This window comes from Meleagris gallopavo, chromosome 2, assembly GCF_000146605.3.
Source record: "Meleagris gallopavo isolate NT-WF06-2002-E0010 breed Aviagen turkey brand Nicholas breeding stock chromosome 2, Turkey_5.1, whole genome shotgun sequence".
NCBI lineage: Eukaryota > Metazoa > Chordata > Aves > Galliformes > Phasianidae > Meleagris > Meleagris gallopavo.
Genome location: NC_015012.2, coordinates 109,370,297 through 109,379,046, shown reverse-complemented (window position 1 = coordinate 109,379,046; position 8,750 = coordinate 109,370,297).

Here is an 8,750-nt window from a genome sequence, read left to right as displayed (position 1 = left end):
ATTCATCTGATCTAAAGCTTTAGATCACCAAGTTAAGGGCTTTGTTTCCCCAATCCCTTTGGATTCCTTCTACCATCCATGGAGAGAGACAGTCTGATTTTCATTTCTAAGGTCATTATACGTCGAGGGAGTCTGTGTTGGCTGTTATGTCATCACACCCATAAGCAAAGCTCCTAATTTGAGTATTTCTTTCTTAGCTCTTAGAAAATATCCTCGCTCACTCCTGATCTTTACTCCCACACTCCTCTGAGAAATGCCCATAATGCCCATAAAGGCTCACAAACCTGCTGGGTTCCCATCTCCTCACAGCGAATGTAAGTTATGTACAGGGGGTGAGACGCTGACTTACATCACTGCATTACAATTCAGAAGTTTCTAATCTGAATTGAGACAGTACAACCCAATGCAGCCTGAACTCAAGAAAATGACTCTTGAATAATTCATTATTTCATGAGGAAGGTTTTTGAGACGTTGTTAATTTTCTAGTATGCAATGCATCTCCCTGGCATTTGTTCTGATTTATAGTTTGCCTTTTCATGAAGAAATATTTATTATGGACATCAAGAACATTCATAATTTAAATACCCAAATTCGTATAAAATTTTGAATAGAGTCCAGTAGAAAGACACCACATTTACACATTCACAGCACCTATTTCTAATTGAGTTCTAATTGGGTTCATGAGTTAACAAAATACCCTTCTTTGTGGAACCTGTGGGTTTGGAGAGAGAACAGACCATTCTAATTTACTGCCATCTATATTTGATATGGCTCACAGTAATATCAATCCAAAGTGTAAAATTAAGCAGTGATCCCTGGTCATTCAGCCCTCTGATATTCCTGCTTTAAATGGAAATCATGCATCTGGAGAAACTTGTGCTGAAAACTTAAAAAAATTCAGCATTCTTTTCAACTTAAATGGGGAAAAAGAAAGAATTGATGTCCACACAGGAAATAGAAAATAGCATCAGGAAAAAAAACACAGTGTTTTTTATCTTAGAGTGAAGCTGGGATGGTGCATATCAGCAGGACATCCTATTTGTGTTTGTGTGTCTGTGTGGTATCTTTACGTCTTACAACTTTTTGTTAGGAAAGTTTTTTCATCCTTTTGCTTTGTAAGGAACATTAATTTAGTGTCACTGATGCAACTTTACCATTTCTTTAAAAAGCTCCCACCTTTTTAATAACTTCTTAACAAATCCCAAACCTTCAGACTGTGTGTGACTTAAAAGGATTCAGCCCAGCACATGAATTGTTTGTCCAGTTCCCCTACAATGAGCATGGCCAGAGAAGCATGGAGTAACACAGCCTCGTTTCTGAAGTCTCTATTTCTATCCAGGTGATGTTTGAGATCCCAATTGCACTATCACAGACCCTGTAACTATTCCTACCTCCAGCATTTTTCAAACAGTTCCCCAGGTGTCTCTGCACTACTCTGTCCTTTGTCAGCTGTTTTTCGTTCGGGGTTTTGTGTATTTTACCCATTATTCCCTTCTACAGACAGGGAAACAAAGACACAAATCAAGAAAAGGCACAGAGGTGCAAAGACTGCAGCTTTTTTCTCCTGCTTTATCTTCATGGCACCATCCCTGAGCTAAAGAGCATCAGCTCAAATTTTCCCCGCAGATGACTTACAGATTTTCCTCTTCACCTGCCTATTCTTTTTCTTCCCCACCCTGCCCCAGTAAGAACACATTTTCTGTCTTTGAGGAAAGATGAGTAGAAGAATTCTATATTTTGTGTAAAGCCCTAAGCCCAACTTCTGGCTATCAAATAAGAGAAAGGGCACTTCAGTCTCCGGGCTCACTTGGCATTTGCCCTTTCTACAGAAAATAAAAACAAAAGAGAAGAAAAAAAAAAAAAAGACAGAGTAACTAAGACGTGATGCAGGCTTTGCAATATGTACTTGTCTACTGGCAGCAGGAACAGCACCCGCGTCCTGGGCTGTTCACATTTCATGACAAATAGCACAGTTGCTCAATTCATTTTCTTTTTCCCACAAAATTAAGGGGAAAAAATGAAGAGTTCCTAGAGACACATTTATTATTTGGCTTTGTCCAAAAATTACTGTGTTCAACTAGTGGCTGATGATGCTCAAAATTCACATGGCACTGCTGAGAAGAGACAGGAGAGATGAGTCTCATTTACAAGTGCTTGTGTCTGTCCTTAGATGACTTCAATAAAGTTGCCTCAGTGCTGTGTGCTTCAATATTCTCTTTTGTGGATGGGGTTGACCCCAAGGTGATCTGGGTGTTGCACTCTTCAAAGCAGTTCAGTTCAGTTTGGTTTCCTCTTCCCTCACTGCATTACAATTCACAGATTCTTTTTCCACAATAGAGAAGGCTGGGAAGATTTCCAAAGGAGGTTTTCTATCAGCAGAAATCCTAAGTTTTCTCGTAACAAAATTGTGAGTTCACAAGAAAATTGTCCTCTGCCCTGGACTGATTCAAAACCTTCCTTTAAAATAGATCAGGGCCTTAGTAGTTCTAAACAGTCCTCACCACTTGCATTTTTGGATATTAAAAGTCCAGGTCATAAAAGGTGATGGGGAGAAGACTGTTATTAGCTCCTCTTACTCCTCAGAACAAACCAATCTGTGCTGAGGGGCACACAGTGACACTGGGAGGATGTCATGTAATGGGAACGTGTCATCAAAACAAGATGAATGCATGCAATTACTGCAGGAGTACACACCGAGATTAGGCGAAGAGTGCCCAGGTTCAGATGTACCACTCTGCATAGCCTCAGCCTGTGCTATTCTGAGCATCGGGAGGATGATTGAGAGCCTGCTGAGGCAATTCCCAGCTCCTTAGCAAATCAGACGTACTTGATGGGAGCACTTACAGAGGCAACCTGGCTGTAATGAGACAAGCTGTGACCAAAAATGACTGATGAACACAGGCTGATAAACACAGGAGAACGTGTCTGCCAGTGGAAAAGTCAGCCTGGAACAGCCTCACAGCTCAGCCTGGGAATGAAGGACATCCTTGATGTGCAGAGGAATACCTCATAGCAGAGGCATCCTGAAAACACCACTGTTGAAAATGAACTAAGAAACTGAGAGACAACTTATCACCTGAGAAATTGGGAATGACATGCGATATTAAACTGTGTTTAAAGAAAATAAAGCAAAACAAGGAATATAATGACTTTCCTGTTTCAGGAAGAAGACTGAAATGAATAGCACCCATTGATTCCCTAGCAGGTGGTGTCCTATGCCCTCTTATATCACAAGGATAGATTAAAGTTCTGATTTTTACCCAACATGGGCATTCTCTCCAAGAAAACCACCTTTGCCGCATATGGTCCTTTCTCTTTCCTCTTCTTTTCTTTCCTTTTCTTTTTTCCTTTCTCATCACACATGTTGAATTTTCAATGGAACATCAGATCAACGGCACGACATGACACTGACTGTGAAAGTGAATGACACACCACCCTTCATGATTTTCATGACGAAGATCAACTCTGAAATAAGACTCTGTCTTTCTGTTTCGACCCTTCTGGCTCCACCCCTCAAAGAGGCCAGTCTCCTTCATGGTTGGCTTTGGACACTTTTATCTTGGTCTTTCCATGAGGTCGGTATGAATCTGACACTCTCGTCCCGGATTGGTTTGGTTTGCTCAGTACTGGTGATTTTATGAATGTATGTATGTATAGCTGAATATCACAGAATCACAGAACAAGGCAGAGGCCCACAGCGCTCATCCAGTCCCAACCCCCTGCTGTGTGCAGGTCACCAACCAGCAGCCCAGGCTGCCCAGAGCCACATCCAGCCTGGCCTTGAATGCCTGCAGGGATGGGGCATCCACAGCCTCCTTGGGCAACCTGTTCCAGTGCTCACCACCCTCTGGCTGAAAAACTTCCTCCTCATATCTAACTGAAATGGAAGGAAGGATGACAGTCCCCTTCAATATAAAAGGGAGATAGGAATGAAAACCTGTAAGATGCTTAGATCTCTCTATAAGGGCTTTTAGAGATGAGATCCCTGGTAATGGCAACGTAATGACACTTGACAGCAGAAACAAGGTCAGTGAAGCATCCTTTGCCATGTTGCATGGGTCACTCCAGCGCCTGCTCACCTCTTTGGATGCTGAGGGTCACAGCAGTGATGCACCAACCTGCAGCCCTGAGTCTGCTGGGGCTGTGATGCTCTGTGGATTCACCTCCTGCTCCATGCCCTTAATGCAAAAGGGGAGAATGTAAGAAAGGCCGTTGTCCCCACATTGCCAGCTGACCCAGCAGCCAGTGGAGAAGGAAAGTGCCTTGATATCACATGAGAAAAAAACAAATGGGGATTTTCAGTGTTTATGATAGACTTTGCAAGTCCCAGAGTTAATGAAATTGCTCGGGAAACCCAGGTAGCTGCTGAGAAAGTGCTGAGGAAGCTCTTGAAGAAATCCCATTTCAATTTGCTTACTTAAGTTACTTGAAAAAAGACCTCTTTGTCATCTAATTTGTTGATGAGTTCAGACACTTTCTGGAATGATTGCTTGTATAATTTACTTTATTGGTACATTATTTAAAACTTCTCGTTCAGCTTCAGGCCGGGGGTTTGGCAGCTAGTCTTACACAATGGAAAGCTGGTGTTACTTCATGTCAGAGCAATCAGGAGCATTGGTGACAATCCAGAGTTTGCCATGAAAGCTGCAATATAACCAGAAGTAATCATTCATTACAAAGTGCTCCCTTGCCATTAGTTCAAAGGAAGCTCATAAATTATAATGTCTTTTATCGGTGGAAGAGTACAATTTCCTGAGGAGCATTGGATCCTGACTCAACTGCTCCTTAAATTGAAATCTAATATCTGTGGCTGGAAGCTGTGCTTCCATGACTTTCAAAGAGGATCAGTAAATATCCATTCAAGTTCAGTCCAGAAACACAGGTACAGGAGGATCCATACACCATGAGCTTCAAAAAGGCATGCTTTGATGACTGCTCGGTGATACACCTTCAATTTAAAGAATTAGTTGAGGCTTTGGGTTGTCCCTGGGAGCACAGTATTTCCTGTCCCTTCCTGGCAACGTGTTTGAAAATAAGCATATGCTGAGAAGAACATGTGTGTATTGACACAGTGTAACTACATTGACAGAGTCCATTCAGCATTGTAGGGAGAAACGCTTATTGGGAGGCAGATAATATGCTTTGAAAGAGGAAGGGGAGCAATCGTTTGCTTGAGGAAAGAAATCAATTTCTCTTGTTTAAAACCGGTGTTAACTTGCAGAGAGGGCTGTTCAGCCTGTCCTGCCATCAGCTGAAATGTTTTGTTGCTGTCTTGTTGAGCAAGAAATAATTTACCTCAGCTTTATTCCATGAATGTTATTACTTCACGTGTTGAGGTTTGAACCAGACTGGCCTTATTAATGTAAGAAACATCTGATCAGTGTTCCTCTGAAGTGTACAAGCTGTCTGAGGTGGGATGACATCCCTGTCTGTCATGGCAGGAGCCACTGCAGGTGAATGTGCTGCTCACTTCAGGCAAATGTGGGATTGTGCTCCTTGCTGCATTTCAATATCTGCTTAGAAATAACGACACTACTTTGAAATGATGCTTCCTCTATTTTATTTTAATTCCAGAGGAAGGGATTATTACTTCCCTACTTAAAAGTCCCTCTGCTCTGCAACTGTTATGCCAGTTTTGGACAGGATGTAAGAGGAGGAAAATGTGCGGAGTATCATTATAGAATCCCAGAACGGCCTGGGTTGCAAAGGCCCACAGCGCTCACCCAGTCCCAACCCCCTGCTGTGTGCAGGTCGCCAACCAGCAGCCCAGGCTGCCCAGAGCCACATCCAGCCTGGCCTTGAATGCCTGCAGGGATGGGGCATCCACAGCCTCCTTGGGCAACCTGGTCCAGTGCCTCACCGCCCTCTGGGGGAAAAACTTCCTCCTCACATCCACCCTAAACCTCCCCTGCCTCAGTTTAAAACCATTCCCCTTGTCCTGTCACCATCCACCCTCACAAACAGCCGTTCCCCCTCCTGTTTATCCGCTCCCTCCAAGTACTGAAGGCCACACTGAGGTCTCCCTGCAGCCTTCTCTTCTCCAAGCCAGACAAGCCCGGTTCCCTCAGCCTTTCCTCACAGCAGAGCTGCTCCAGCCCTCTGACCATCTCAGTGCCTCCTCTGGACCCGCTCCCAGAGCTCCACGTCCTTCCTGTGCTGGGGGCCCCAGGCCTGGACGCAGTGCTGCAGATGGGGCCTCAAAGAGCCGAGCAGAGGGGGACGATCACCTCCCTCTCCCTGCTGGCCACCTCTGGCCTGTTCCTGTTCCACAGTCGGGAACGCATGGGCCAAGATCTGCTCCTGATAGGTGTCAGGGCAGAGGCACCTGCAGGGCAGCTGGAAGCAGTGCGTGCTGCGCTGCTCAGCCCTTAGGGCAGGGAAGGGAACCTGGCAGGGATGGAGCATTGGTGTCTCATGCTGGAATGCAGGAAAAGTACTGTAGAAGTACTGCAAATACAGCAATGTGTTTCTACGATTAGCAGTGTACTTCCTGTATGCCCACAAAACCAACACTGACTTTAAGAGCTGCTAGTAAAAAATGTAAGCAGTTATTCTCTCCATGCTTGCAAAGTAGTTCTGTAAAAGGGATCATTAATACTGTCAGAAGTGTACATGGACTTTATTTTTCTGTGTTATTACTGCTGAGATTTTTTTTATTATGGAGATTTTTTTTCTAATTCAGTGCCTTTTTTTTTTATCATGGAAGGGAACAATCCTAATTTAAACATCACTGCTTATTTTTATAAATGTGATAAGGATACTTCAAACAATGTTATCATCTGCGATCTGATATGTGTTCTTTAATCCCAGGCATACGTTTATCTTCCCTACCTGTTCTCTTTTGTGCAATTAATTTTAAGTTTTTTAACACATGGGCTTTACCTCCACCTGTGTTTTTGTGTCACCTGCTGAAACTTAGTTTCATTAATGGTTGTCCAGGAAGTAAAATGCTTCCTGGAAAAAGGAAGGACTAATGAATCAATTAATTGCTGGGAGGGAAAGCCCTTTCTGAGATATCCTGGAGACGCTATCCCTCAGAGGGTGTGGGCAGATGAGCAGAATGGTGCTCCTCAAGCTCACCTTCTGCCACAAGCAGTATCTCAAAACTGGTTGCAGAAAGCAGTGCTCTACTTCTGCCTCATATGTACATTAAGCAGCATAAAGAGATTTGTACATAGAATCATAGAATGGTTTGGAATGGAAGCATCCTTTAAGATCACCCAGTTCCAACCCCCTGCTGTAGGCAGGGACACCTCCGTGTAGCCCAGGCTGCTCACAGCCCCATCCAGCCTGGCCTTGAGTGCTTCCAGGGAGGGGGCATCCACAGCCTCACTGGGCGACCTGTGCAAGGCATCACCACCCTCACAGTAAAGAATTTCTTCCTAATATCCAGTCTAAGTCTGCCCTCTTCCAGTTTAAAGCCATTTCCCCTCATCCTGTCACCACCTGCCCTTCTACAAAGTCCCTCCCCAGCTTTCCTGCAGGCCCCTTCAGGAAACTGTGAAGTCACTTCAGACTGCAATAAGGTCTTCTCAGAGCCTTCCTGGCTCCAGGCTGAAGATCCCCACCTCTCTCAGCCTGTCCTGATAAGGGAGGTTCTCCATCCCTCATGGCCTCCTCTGGATCTGCTCCAACAGCTCCATGTCCTTCTTGTGTTGGAGGCCCTTGTTTTGGTCTAGGATTTCATCTGGAAGTAACAACAAGGGCTTCAAAGGGAATTCTCTGAATACCACTGGCTCTGACACCAGAAGTCCCATATTCCTACCTCTGTTTAACTAAGCCACAAAAATGCCGTTTGTATTCAGAGGTCCTGAGAACTTTGCCTTGACTTGTACTCATAATACAACATAGCACAACTTTCATTTTTGAACCCTTTCTCCACTTCTCCACGTTTTCTTTGACAGCTCATTTTTCTAATGCTGTCCAAAAACCCCAAGAAAAGTGTGCAACTTGTGCCAAAATGTCATCAGTCTTCAGTAAGATGTTCTATTGATTTCAGACTAGCAAACATCCATATAGAAAGGCTTTACTTAATCTGGCCTTAAAAAGAACAAAATGGTAGAAAAGATGATGCAAAGCCAGTCTTGTTCGGGCTGGGGAAATGGAGTAGCTGACTGAATACTGCAGGTATTTTCCATCTGTGAACACTGCAACAGGCTTCCGCTGCTCATTTTAGCATTTGTCAGCTTGATGGATGTGCCACACGCAAGGCAGGCACGTTCTTTGGTTTAGACATTCATTCAAATAGGAAGAGAATTGAGATTTCCCTCTGAGGGAAGGGATGTACTGAACTTGGTTGTCCTCCAAGCAGATGAGCCCTCCAGGCTGAGGTCTGACACAATATAGCAGCAGATAGGGTTAAGGGATAATTATAGCCCAGCAAACAAATAATACCATGATAGTGAATAGACTTACTATGACTAACAAATAGTATTGTACAGCAAGTGTACTTATCACAGATATGCTTGTTAAAAGTGTAGCTATACTTATCACAACTGTAAGAAGAAGAGTATACTTACCACAGCTATACATATTAACACTACTAAGACAGGGGAGGTTTAGGTTGGATGTGAGGAGGAAGTTTTTCCCCCAGAGGGTGGTGAGGCAGTGGAACAGGTTGCCCAAGGAGGCTGTGGATGCCCCATCCCTGCAGGCATTCGAGGCCAGGCTGGATGTGGCTCTGGGCAGCCTGGTTGGGACTGGATGAGCGCTGGGGGCCTTTGCAACCCAGGCCATTCTATGATTTGTTA